The sequence below is a fragment of the Neovison vison genome, chromosome 7 (genome assembly GCF_020171115.1).
Source record: "Neovison vison isolate M4711 chromosome 7, ASM_NN_V1, whole genome shotgun sequence".
NCBI lineage: Eukaryota > Metazoa > Chordata > Mammalia > Carnivora > Mustelidae > Neogale > Neogale vison.
In genome coordinates, this window is record NC_058097.1 from 47,569,828 (window position 1) to 47,584,073 (window position 14,246).

The 14,246-nt window shown below is 42.9% G+C and overlaps 1 pseudogene; it reads right to left on the minus strand.

The window, feature by feature from the left end:
* Positions 1-268: 268 nt before the first annotated feature.
* On the minus strand, positions 269-1,193 carry LOC122913334 (annotated as a pseudogene).
* Positions 1,194-14,246: the final 13,053 nt, after the last annotated feature.

Sequence of the window (14,246 nt, forward strand, 5' to 3'; positions counted from 1 at the left end):
CTAAATATTTATGCCATTCAAGTTACATTCCTGAATGCACTCTCTGGTGAATAATATCCAGTGTCTATTAAAATGAACATCTACCCACATTATGTTACAAGGGTTTGAAACTCATTTGCACTTTGTGAGACTGAGTAAGGATTGAATTCCAAAAAAGGCTTGTCCATTTTCTTTACATTTTACAGTTTTGCTCCTATATGGTAACTAGAATGTTAAGTAAGTTGGGAGCTTCTTTGAGAAATCACACACATGCTCTCTCTGTTTACAGTTATTCTCCTATATAAAATCGGATATGAAGTAAGGGAGGAGCAATCCTTGGACGTTTTCTCATATACATTACATTTGCAGGTTTCTCTCCAGTATGAATTTTCTCACATCCAGTGAGGGTTGTTTGCATGTTAAAAGCTCTGCCACATTAAATTCATTTGTCAGGTTTCTTTCCAGTATGAATTCTATGTTTAGTAAGGTGTGCCTGCTGGACAAAGGCCTTGGCACATTCTTGACATTTGTAAGGTTTCTCTCCAGTATGAATTATCTGATGTTGGGTCAGCCCTGAGCTCTGTTTAAAGGTTTAAAGGTTTAAAGTGTGAATTCGGTGATGTTTAGTAAGTGATGAGAGCCATGTAAAGGCCTTCCCACAGTCTTTACATTGGTAAGATTTCTCTCCAATATGAATTATTTGATGTTTAATAAGTTCTGAGGGTGACTTAAAGGCCTTGGTATATTCTTGACATTTGTAAGGTTTTTCTACAGTATAAATTATGTGATGTTGGGTAAGCACTGAGCTCTGTTTAAAGGACTCGCCACATTCTTGACATTGGTAAGGTTTCCCTCCACTGTGAATTCTATGATGATGAGTAAGGGCTGAAGCCCAGCTAAAGGCCATACCGCATTCTTGACTTTGGTCAGGTTTCTCTCCACTATGCGTTTGGTGATGTTGAGTAAGGTCTGAAGACCAGTTAAAGGTCTTGCTACATTCTGGACATTTGTAAGGTTTTTCTCCAGGATGAATTAGATGTCGAGTAAGGTTTGAGGGCCACCTAAAGGCCTTGCCACATTCTTGACATTTGTAAGGTTTCTCTCCAGTATGAATTATCTGATGTTGGGGTCAGCCCTGAGCTCTGTTTAAAGGCCTTCCCACATTCTTCACATTGGTAAGGTTTCTCTCCAGTATGAATTCTACAATGTTGCATAAGTTTTGAGCTGTGGTTAAGTGACTTTCCAAATTCTTCACATTGGTAAAGTTTCCCTCCAGTACAGATTTGCTTATGTCCATTTATTGATGAATAGTCCTTAAAGGTTTAACCACCTTCTTCATATTTCATTTTTTCTCCAGTATGCGTTTGCTAATGTTGAGATAGTGTTGAGTGGCAGTCAAACAATTTACCACATTCCTTAAAAAGGTAAGTGTCGTTTATTCTAAGGATTATCTTATTGATATTAGGCTTGATGACTGACTAATCATAGTCCCTGGTTTATTACATCTGAATGGGTTTTTTCCCTCGTGAATTCTCTGATGATCACCAAGACTGGAGGGCTGGTTATGAGCTTTCCCACATTCATTATAGTTATGAGGAATGTCTCGAACAGTGACCATTATGTAAACTGAGGTTAGAGCTTGGATGAAAGCCTTCTCCACATTTATCACATTCATAATGGTTCTATGCAAACCTAGCCCTGACACATCTGTGAACACTGGAGCTCTGGTTCGATGTTTTCTCAGATTCAGTGCACTGAGCAAGTCTGTCTCCAGTGAGAAGCCTCTGGTATCCTGGAGGGTCGACTCCTCAATGAAGCCCCTCTTGAATGGATCCCACTGAACACTTTGTTCTTCATTTCTAAATCTCTGATGATCAGAAACATCTGGCTGAAAGGTCAGGCCAATCCTATCTTCCAAATGGCTCAAATCATTATTCTCATCATGGACTAGGTTACTGTTCAGATGTTCCAAATGGTCTGTCCACAAATAGCTATGTTTGACTATATGATTGGAGATTGGGCTGACAGAGACCCACTGCTCTGTGCAACAGTTGACTTTAAAAGGGAGGTTTTCCACAACAGTTTATATCCTTCACCATATATAGCAGTGAGATTCTCATTAAGAGCAATTGCCTTGGTTCGGATGTATCATCCAGGATTTCTTTGATGCCCTTCACTGTCCTCATCATTGCCCCCATCTGTGCGTAAGTGTAAAATCTCAACAGCACTATGTTTGTGTCTGTGCATTGGTCAGTTCTAGAAAGAACCTTCTATGCTGCACTTTAGGGGAAAACTCTGCATGTCAGATGAAGATATAGCTGAAAGATTTCAAATAAAATAAAACCATTGCACTTACTACATTCAGAAGAATATACCCTTGAATGCTAATATAGAAGCATCAAGTCAATCAGACAATGTCAGAAAGATGCTGAGAAGGACTCATCAGGACTTTATTTCTCCATGGAAATGTAACATGGCACAAAACATACTGACCATATATCCTAATATATAATTCTGCGGTATGGTCACACATATTTGCTGTCTCAAAAATCAATTTCCTTTATCTCTAACCATCAGGAAAAGGGTTTCATGAGTGTAAAATTAGCAGAATGATGGAAAACAGAAAACTCGAATGAACCAAACAGAGTACAAAAAAAATAGGAATATATCAACCATAGGAAGAGTCATTTGTCAGAAAAGATCAACATCATTGACAACCCATGAACTAAATGAAGAATAATAGAGAAGAGAACGACTAAACTGAGAGGTGAAGAAGTAAAAGTAGATACAGTATAAAAGACTGTAGGAATAAAAGTACTTATAAAGAAAACAATGGGTAATCAGTGCCCACAAATTCATACCAAAAGATGAATTTCAAAAAAAAAATGTGTAACCAATTTAGACTCCATCATTCAAAAAAATTAATAAATAACTGATTTATAAGCACAAAACAGAATGAAGGATGAATAAAAGAAAAAAACTCCCAATAAACAAACATTGTATGCTGGATGAATTCGGTTTATACACAGAAAGACACTAAAGAAGAAAGGACTGCAAATCTCCTCAAATATTTCCAAGGAGTGATGATCAGGGAAACTAGCAGAACATTCTGTCTGTGGCACCAGCGTTACCAGCTCATGCAAGCTAGACAAAGACACTACAAATGACGAAGTTTGCAAAACTCTACCTGTGAGGAATACTCACTCAAAGTCCACAATAAATAGCAATCTGAATCAACAGCACATTTTCCCTTTTTACAAGATCATCAAGTAGGAAACAGTCCAGAAATTAAGGGCGCTCCAACATATAGAAAACCATAACCTGAAGACCCCACATTAGCAGAATGAAGATCAAAAATGACATGATCATATTAAGGGAGACAGAATACAAATATGGGCACATGTTACATTAAAACATGTTACATGTAACAACATGTTACATTAGAAACCCTCAACGGAGAGAGAGAAGGAAACCCCTCAACCAATGAATACCATAGATGTGTGAAAAGCTGAAATCCAACCTATTCCACAGGGAAAGACTGCAAGCTTCTCCTCTATGATTCTCAGTGGGTACCACAGGACTGGGGCCGGCAATGAGTACTCCGGTACTACAAGATAAATAATGGCCACTAAGCATACTTTATTGGGAAAAACTCTTTTCCACAGATGTAGAAATGAAGACATTCCCAAGTAAAAATGCTATAAGTTTACCAGTAGACCTGTCGTCTGAGACACGTAAAAGGAACATGCTCTTGGGGCACCTGGGTAGCTCAGTGGGTTAAGCTGCTGCCTTCAGCTCATGTCATGATCTCAGGGTCCTGGGATCGAGTCCCGCATGGGGCTCTCTGCTCAGCAGGGAGCCTGCTTCCCTCTCTCTCTCTCTCTCTCTGCCTGCCTCTCTGTCTACTTGTGATCTCTCTCTCTGTGAAATAAATAAATAAAATCTTTAAAAAAAAAAAAAGGAACATGCTCTTGATGAAATGAAAAGGATTCTACACAGAAACTGCAAACTGCAACCACACGAGGACACAAAGTTGTCTTCTAAACATAAATATTTAGATAATTACACAAACCTGTAGTGTTGTAAGTATTGTAATTAGGTATCCCTGACGTTTATTTCTGCTACAGAATTTTATTTTTAAGAGAGTATAAAAATCTTTGATGTAGGTAGTAAGGCACACGACCTAAAGACAGAATCTGTGATATCGGTAACAAAGTGGGTGCAGGGGTGGAGACAGGGTGAAGAGTTTTCTGTGCAATTGACGGTATGAGATTTAAATTTTTTTTTTTTTTTTTTTTTTTTACCTCTAAGTTGTTTTAAGCAATCTGTAAGGTAACCACAATGAAAATACTCACCAAAGACACAAAAGTGAATGAGGAAGGTACCAAGACATATCATGATATAGTACTACAATTAAAGATAAAATAGGGGTGCCTCGGTGGCTCAGTGGGTTAAAGCCTCTGCCTTCAGCTCAGGTCATAATCCCAGGGTCCTGGGATCAGGCCCGACATTGGGCTCTCTGCTCTGTAGGAAGTCTGCTTCCTCCTCTCTCTCTGCCTGCCTCTTTTCCTACTTGTGATTTCTGTCTGTCAAATAAATAAATATTTTAAAAAGATAAAATATATCTTTCTTATTTAATACCAAAATATGGTACAGAGCTATAAAATGTTTCAAAATTACTTTCAATTCCAGAAAGCCTTTTCTTTCATGCAGAGAGAATCAAAATTCGCCCACAAATCCTGATGAAATTAATTCTGTGTTGATGACAACTCATCTAGATAGACTGCAACATTCACTGAACACTCACCCAGGAAAGAAATTAAGCAGTAGGAATCACAGAGTATGTATGTATGATATCCAAATACATACAAATATACACATAACTTTATTGACAAAAAGCATAAAGCTCATTCATTTTTTGAGTTAGGTAATGACTGGGGCTTTATTAAAGGCTACAAGATCTGAGTTCTAAATACTCTAGTTCCCTAATAGCATTATTTATGTGGGAAGACTAGGAAACAAATGCAGACATTACATTGTTCCACCACTGAGGAATACAACACAGAGAGTGGAAGTTTCTGTATTAGTTAATATTTTATTTTGTTTAAATATTTTATTTATTTATTGGACAGAGATAGAGAATGCACATGCAGGAAGAGTGTCAGGGAGAGGCAGACAGAGAAGCAGGCTCCCTGCTGAGCGAGGAGCCTGATGCAGGACTCGATCCCAGGACCCTGGAATCATGACCTGAGCCAAAGGCAGTGGCTTAACCCACTGAGCCACCCAAGCACCCCTCTATTAGTTAATATTTTTTAAAAAAAGAACTTTTGAAGGGAAATAAAACTACACACTGTCCATTTTTGGAAGATGCTTTGTTATCTGATGAAGTTCCTGAGTCTCAGTTTTTTGTTTTTTGTTTTTGGTTTTTTTTTTTACTTTATTAGTATAACAGAGAGAGTCAGTGAGAGAGGGAACACAAACAGGGGGAGTGGGAGAGGGAGAATCAGGATCCTGCCAAGATGGGACCCCATGCGGGGCCTGATCCCAGGACCCTGGATCATGACCAATGCCAAAGGCAAATGTCCAACCATCTGACCCACCAGGAGAACTCTCAGTTTAGGGGGCACTCTCCTTCCAAGCAGTCTCCTGACCATCCTGGTGGACATGACAGACCATCACTGGAAATGAAGGAGAATCCCTAGAGAAATCTAAGAGCTTGATAATGTTGGAGAGCAGATGTCTCTCTGGGAGAGAGAGAAAAAAGAAAGTGGGCATGTCTCCAACTAATCTTCATTCAAGGAGAGAGATTCAAACCACAGCTTAAGGTCTACCTTCTTCCATCAGACTTGGACCTCCCCTCTGTCATCTGCCTATTCATTCCCACCTACCTGGATAGAAGAAAGGATGGTTTCGTTTCTCTTCACATCCCAGAGCTGCTTCTCTTGTTCCAAAAACATAATCTGGTCTGGCTTTGACACAGTGAGACCCATTTATGAGGAAAAAGGAAAAGTGAGTATTGCTGTGGATTCTAACTTCCCATCAGGCTTGTGTTCAGCAGAGAAGAAGGAACACTGTAGAATTCTAGAAAATGGTTTCCCAAAAGCTGTTGTCCAACAGTCCCTGGAGGCATTTCCAGTGTTTACATCCTGACCTCCACTTCCAAGTAGTAGACATGGTAATAAGCAGGGGAAATTTCAGTTTAAGATGTGAGCAGCACCATTCTGTGTCACTAGATGTTAAGAACTGCCACTCATCTACAACAGGGATGTTACCTTGAGGAAGGAGAAGCCAAGGCTGAAAAGAAATGTCATGAAGATTTTTCTCTCCATCTACAAACCCCTCCTTATTTCACTTTCTGCTTGGATCCAAATTCCAGTCATTCAGAGGGAAGTCTCCCAAGAGGCAGTCTTCACAGGAAGGAACAAAACCCTCAGTCAGGTTTGGGAAATCTGGAACGAGACTTCCTCACCCAAGAAGAGGAGGTGTCCGTAGTTCTCCAGCATCACATCCCTGTACAGTTCCCGCTGAGTGTGGGTCAGGTGTCCCCACTCCTCCTGAGAGAATTCCATGAATGTCAGCAGTTCCTGAAATAAATATCACATTCATCAAGTGGCCATTGACAGAGTTCACGATGGTCTCTAAGATGGAAGAGGAAGTTAGTGTCACTACATAGAGCCAGACCTTACCTTTCCTTCTCCCTGACATGGGTGTAGAGTAAAAGAAAAGCCTATCAGGCAGAGGGCTGCTAGTTGAGAATATTCACTCCTTTCATTCCCAGAAGTCAACTCTATCAACTACACAGAAGTCATGGCCTTCTTTGTCCACTGCAAACTGTTGGCATGCAGGAGAGGAGCCAATGGTCAAGAAAGAATTCTTGACATGTTTCTGATGTGAAATCTTGGGGCATGGGAGTGGATGATGAAGAAACAATTACTGACATGTCTTTGGTGCAAAAGCTGTGGTCTTTCTGATGATGCACAGGTCCTACGGGTCAGACGTGCTGCACTGGGGTGTGAGCAGGAAGTCAGTCTGCACTATAATGGTGAGTGGCTCAGGAGCGCAGCCATCACCAAGGAAGCTGAAAGCAAGGTTCCCAGGACCTTGAGGGCCGGCTGGTGTGATGAAGAGATCACTTAGTACTGTTGAGTGAAACCTTGGACAGAAGACCCTGCAGATCTGTATCAGTGGGGGACATGCATGGAGGATGATGTCCAACATGCTTTTGGGGAGAAGAGATAAAGAAAAGTGATCTCAGGGGCGCCTGGGTGGCTCAGTGGTTTAAGCCGCTGCCTTTGGCTCAGGTCATGATCTCAGGGTCCTGGGATCGAGTCCCGCATTGGGCTCCCTGCTCAGCGGGGAGCCTGCTTCCTCCTCTCTCTCTGCCTGCCTCTCTGCCTACTTGTAATCTCTCTCTGTCAAATAAATAAATAAAATCTTTAAAAAAAAAAAAAAAGAAAAAAGAAAAGTGATCTCACTGCCAAGGCACACCCAAGGACACACCATCTTTTTTTTTTTTTTTTTTTTTTTTTTGTGGTCTGAAAACAGGAATTCAGACTACGCATCTCATGAAAACAGAGGATATATACAGTTGAATCACCTACAGTCTCTGTAGGGGCTGCTTTGAGGCAAGCAGGCTTGAGCAAAGGCATGGAGAGCGGCCCACAGTGACCCCCTTGCTGAACCCAGAAAGACCCATCAGGGGCCTCAGCTCAAAGGAGCCACAGGCCCAAACTAACCAATGAACTATTGACAGCCAGGGCAGTGCCCAGATGAGGGAAACTTCCTTGAGCCCCCTAACTCCTCACCTTCCCGCACTAAAAAGAGCCCCCACCGCACCCACTGCTCCTTGCACAGAGCCTCTCTCTCTCCTCTGCCACCTGCCTCCTGTCTCCCGCAGGATATTCCATGAACTGCGAAGAGTGTGGTTCTGCCTCAGGTGAACTCTTCAATCCCACATGACTTCCTCCATCCAAACATGGACCCAGGTTCGGGGTCCCCACCTGACCAGCAGAGACACCACATTTAGACAACAGAGTCTCCATGTCCCCTACAAGGCAGTATAATCTTAATTACAGATTCATTTACACTTTAGTGCAAGGGCCAGGGAGAAGAAGAGGGACAGAATCTCAAGCTGCTTCCCAGCAGAGCCTGCAGCCAAAGGAAGAGCTCATCCTAGGATCCAGAGATTAAGGCCCGAGGGGAAAACTACAGTCTTGAGGCTTAACTGACTGAGCCCCCAGGTTCCCCTCTAGTATATTTTATTTAGTGTATTTTACATAAAATACCTACTGTAAGGGTCTATTTAGCCAGAGTGATTCCATCTCGGTTAAACAGTGATTTTGTTGTTTATGCAATAAAACTTACACTGACCCTGTCTCCCCTCCCCAGCAGAGCTTACTTAAAAGCAAGTCTGGGAAACCAGTAAAATACGGTAGACCAGTCCCTGATAACAGAGCCCAAATACTAGGGGAGGTCAGGTCAGGTGGAGATAATAGAGCCCGAATTCCAAGATGAGTCGTGCCAGGTGGAGGTGCATACTGTCTCCCTAGCTACCAAGGAGTGCGGGCCCCACCTTTTGGATGCCTTTTTGGGCACCAATTCTGACCAAGGTGATAGGCTAGTTCAAATGTCTATTATAGGGTAAATTGTAATTCAATTGACCACCTGTGTGTGACCTAGCATGACTATGCAACTTTCTCTGCATGTTACAATCTCATTGGCCACCTGTGTGTGGCCAGGTTCAACCACCTGGCCTTTGCTCTATAAAAGTTAGTCTGTGAGGCTGGGGAGGGTCGCTCTCTCTCTAAGAGGCGGCCCCGACCGGTCGGTTTGATTCTCAATGCTTGGCACAAAATAAAGCTTTGTTTGACCTTTGCTTTGTATCCATCTCGCTCCTTTGATCACGGACCCATCATTTGGGGACCTATCACCTACTTTACCTTCTAAAGAGCAAGTCTCAAGAACCCCCCTTCCCACACTTTTCTCTCAGAGAACATCTGGAGTTATTCTGGACCCAAATCCATTGAGTTCATTTCTTGATTTTCTGAGCCCTGGGTACACAGCGCTGAGAAAAGCAAGCACATGGGACCTAAAGGACAAAGGTTTTCCCTCACTGACAGCCCCGGACCAGACCTCAGCAGCAGCAGAATCAGACTCAAGGCTTCCCCCTGTGCGTCTGTCACTCAGAAACTATTTTCAATGCTTGTAGGACTTTAACTCCCAGTGACAGCTGCTGCTGTCCTATTTAAGGTAGGTTGGAAACACGGGAGAGAAGGATCTGGGATACAGAGAAGGGTTCTATAGACCTGGCCTTGAGTATCATTTCTGGAAAGATCTTCAAAATAAGTGAAAACAGAAGAGAGAATCATCAGAACTACAGGAACCAACATTTGCAATTTCTAAAAGTGAGGAATTTTAGGAGGAAGACATGACATGGACTCTCCTGGGACACCAGGCTTACCTGAACTGTCCATTTTTTCTTTCACCACCACCTCCCTCTAGCTTTCTTTCTCACAAGATATCTGTGGAGAAATCACAGCAGCATCAGGAGAAAACACCCTTCAGGTCACCAACGGAGCCTGTGCACCTGGAAACTGTTCTGGGACCGGGTTGGATCCTGCAGAAGAACCGAGCGGCCCTGAGAGATCATGGGGATTGGAGTTTATTTAACACCAGCGGGCTCAGAGGAGGGTGACCATTCTCCCAGGGTCTGAGCCCTGGGCACAAACAAAGGGGGGAGTTTATACACTTTTACTTCCGCATTTGTGCCACTCTTGTGACCATGGACGGTGGGAAAGGGGGGGAAAATCCGGAATGAGCCTGGGGCCGAGACAGGGATTCCCTGCTAGGTGGGTCAGCCTCCCAAGAACACAGATTTCTCTTACCAAACCTGCTTCCCTGGACCAGGACAGGGAAACACAGAAAAGGCTCAAATTCTTACTCCATTGTGTCAGGAGCTATTCAAATAAGCTCCTACTGCCAGACTAAATTTTGAATTTTTCTTCTCAGTTTTCAGGGGGCTCCCCTTCCACTGAATGCCCACAAATTCAGCTTCAACACACGGACCCATGCACTGCATGGACCTGACCCTCCCAGACTCACGCAGCAGAGACCACCTTACCTCTCTGTGGGCCAAACTCTGGTCTCCACTCCCATAAAACCACCAGAAGCCCTCGTGCTTACCTCTGGCCCACTGAGAATCTCCTGCCACCCTTAGTAACACAACAGTGTTGTTTCTACCAAATGAATGGGTAGAATCTGAGGGGGAGGAGCAGCAGATAAGATCCTTCTTGAAACTGCACAGGTGATGCTATTGGAAAGCATCTGGGTAGGAGATCCCGAGAAGAAGAGAAACCAAGGCTGTGGTTGTGACCACATTTAGATCCACGTCTTCTCCACTGATCAGAGTTTCTGGAGACTGACCCCTTCTCCCTCTTTCTGCTACACAGGAGGAGACACCCTTAAAATGAAGTTTTCCCTTATCAATGCAAAGTCTCTCACAAAGGGAAACCTGGGTTTCAGAGCTTTTCTTTTACCCTTTCTTTAAAATACCAGCCTCATGTAATCCTTAGGCCAGAGACATATTTTAGGCGGCCAAAATGCTCCCCTTCATTAGGTAAATGTTTATTTTCATATGTAACTCCAAAATAGTATTCCAAACTGAATGTACGTTTTCCATACCATCAGCACTATAGGAGAATTCAGATTCCTCAACATTCCCCACGAAATATGGTGTTTTAGCCTTTTTCATTATTTTAACCATTCCAGAAAATACTGAATAGCTTCTCACTGGAACATATGAAGTGGTCTTCCTACAGTTGTCCTGGTGACTGAAATGGAAACCACTTCAGAGCATCAAGCTGAACAGAAATGAAAATGGCTGCGTTAATGCTTCAAGGAGACTCGATTTCAAATTAAATGACCCTTTGCTTCTCCCCTCCAATCCTTCCCTGTGCAAACACCTCCCATCTCTCCTTCTCAGTCCTTCTCTGTTTCAGACACCTGGTTCCGCCCTGAAAACACGGTGAACAATTCTTGTGGAAACTGGTGAGATCCTCTGTTTCCCTACAAACCCCAGCCCTGTCCACCGGGTATGCTGTGGGTTTGCTGGCCCGACCTGCTGAGGCCTCTTTTGTGAGTGAAGCAATGAAGCTGCTGTTCCTCTTGATCCCGCGCTCTGCGTTGACATTAGATTTGGGGTCTGAAACATGGAAATCCGGTCATTCAGCAGAAGTGAATTTAGGAGAGAAAAACTTGGTTTTCTTGCTCCATCCTCATTTTGGCCTGTTAATAATTTAAAAAGATGTAAGACAGTTTAAGGAGACTAAAAAAAACTTAATTATGGGAAACTGAAGGACATGAGTCTCAGAGACAGGCTACTAGAGCTTCCGTGCCACTGTGACAGGAGGAGGAGGGAGGATTGAGAATTTCAAACAGGGCATATATATTCGCAGGAAATAGGAAATGCATGTCCAACAACGGTTTGCCAATCCTTTGGGGCAACTTTTCATAATCTCAAAAGTTAATGTCTGGCGTCATCTCTTTTCCCAATAGATGAGGCAGAAAAGGCATTAGGATTCCAATACTGATGGCCAATGAAGAATTCTTGAGAGGCCTTTGGTATAAATGTGGTTTTATTAAAGCTGGAGGACAGGACCTGTGGGCAGAAAGAGTTGTCCTGGGATTAGGAAGGACAAGTGATCTATTATACACTTTCATGTTCCGAGGAAGGTAGGGATACCTTAAGTCTCCCAGATATTTTGGTAACAAGGTTTCCAACACCTTGAGGGAGCTAGCTATTGTTAGGAAAGGTCATTTATTACTGTTTCATAAAATCTCAGGCATGAGACCCTTCAGATGTAGATGGGTGGGTCATAAGTTTGGAGGATGATTGCCAACATGTAGGGTAGAGAAAAAGGATGGTACCAAAGCAGTTTTTATATGTTAAAGGAGATTTACAGGATCCTGGGTGTTGGGCTAAGATTGCCTTTTGCCTTTGGCAAAATGTTAAGCTGGGAGGCAGTTGTATCCCTGGAGGGAGAGCTACTCTGCCTATATCAAGGACTTGTCAGTGGGCTGTAATTGTGAGGAAAAATATAATAATCTTTCTTCACATTTATTTCTCATATCACCCCCCCAATGAACAGTTTCTACCCTTAAATCTTGAAGGTTGCTCAGAGTGCAAGTTCTCATCTTTTGTAACTTCTACCTGCTGAATAGATACATAGTGATGTCCCTACCTATGGGTCAACATTGGTCATCTGGGGCTTATACAGACATGACTTATGAAGCAGAAGCAGCTGAATCCAAGGGAGACTGCATGTGTGGACATCTTGGGTGGAAAGGATCATCTGTGGACTTGAAGTCATGGCAGGTAAGGCATCTCAGCACCGAGTGGGGAAACTTGGGACAAAACGAACACAAAAAGAACCCTAAATAAAGGTCCTCTGTTAGCTGACAAAATCTCCTGGACTCTAGGAGTTTCCCTAAGCATTGAATGAAGAAGAGTGATTGTTGCATGCCAATCTGACTGTCCATGTCTGTTAGAAACCCAGAAATACTTTCGTGGTCATCTAGACTGTGTGCACAGCATTTTCTTTTCGGGATAGCACACGTTCTACCTTGTGCAGCTGTTACAACATCTAACACCTTTCTAGTCAGCAAAACTGCTTCATGCATTCCTGTTACTTAAGTATTTAGTAGAGAAATGGTATTCTGAGAGTCATTTAGGGCTTTGATCATGTACTTAAGTGCTTTCCTCTGTCAAACAACCACCTCCAGTCCCAAAGAGGAAAAAAAAAAAAAAATAAGTGGTAGTACCAATGAGACACAGAATGCGTCCACGAGTTTTAACTTTGTAAGGTTAGGGACACCTGGGTGGCTCTGTTGTTAAGCATCTAAGCATCTTCCTTCAGCTTGAGTCATGATCTCAGGGTCCTGAGATAGAGCCCCATGTCAGAGAGAGCCCCCTCTCCCACTCCCCCTGCTTGTGCTCTCTCTGTCAAATAAATTAATTAATTAAGGAAATAAAAATAAAACTACACTTAGAAAGTTGACTGGTTGGTCATGGTGTTAATAATGCATCTGTGCATCCAGGCAAAACCCAGAGCACAGTGGGACCCTCCAGCCTGAGTGAAGCCATGGACACAAATTAGAGCCACATAGCCACTGAGTCCCCCTAGCAGACAGCCATCTAATTTGAGGCCTCCTTTTGATGAGGGAGCAGAAGGCTGGCTGACAACAAAGGGAAATCTGGCACCTTACACCCACCCACCCCACCTTGGTGAGACATATGACATCCCTCAGGCACTCCTGGCTGCCCTAAAAGAAAAACAAATAGGTAAGTTGTAGAGATCACAATCCTGCAAGACAGGAGTCTCCCTCCATCTACAAATGTCCTAGTGATTTACAACAAAGAAGCTTATCAACAGCGTAACTTTCTGAGACAATTAACGCAGCTCCTAAAGCCCTAACATCACCCTCCCCTCCATAAAACTGAAAGAGGCTGAGGTGGAAGGAAATGTAAATAAAGTTAAATTTCTTCTAAAGCTAAAGCTCATTGACAAGGATGTGTGATAGGAGGAATGTGACATTCCACCAGGAAACGCCCAACTGTCTTCATGTTAGTGCCTCATTAGAGGGGAAAACAGCCTTGGCCTGACAATAACCATGCCTTCAGTATCCTGACAGTCTTCTTTACCGTGACAGTCCTTCTGAACACCCCCTTTGTCCTCACCTACCCAACTCCTGTGTATATAATCAGTCACTTTTCAGGATATCAGGGCAGCAGCTCTTCCTGCCCAAGGGACCTGTCCCCGTGCTTTAATAAACCACCATTTTGTACCAAAGATGTGTCAAGAATTCTGTCTTGGTCATCGGCTCTGGACCTCACCCCACTGAACCTCGCCTATGTTCTAAAACTTCATCACTTTAACTGCAGTCAAGGAATCAAGGGCTCTGCAGTTTTGGGGGGTCATCTTTTGAATTTGTGTCATAAAAGACAGTCTTCTGTCACTTTGTAGGGACCAAGAGAGTCCAAATCTAGAGACCAATTTTCTTAGCAAAGTTTTGTTTTTTGTTTTTTGTTTTTTTTTTTTCCTTACCTCCGTGGAATTTCTACACAAATCAGTAGCCTGGTGTAAACCCAGTATTACCTTCCACTGCTTATTTTTGTGTATAAAGATCTTTTCCTTCCTTATCAATGAGACAGTCCTGTGCATTGTTGAATATCATTGTTCCTGGGCTATGTGAATTTCTCAGTCTGAAAA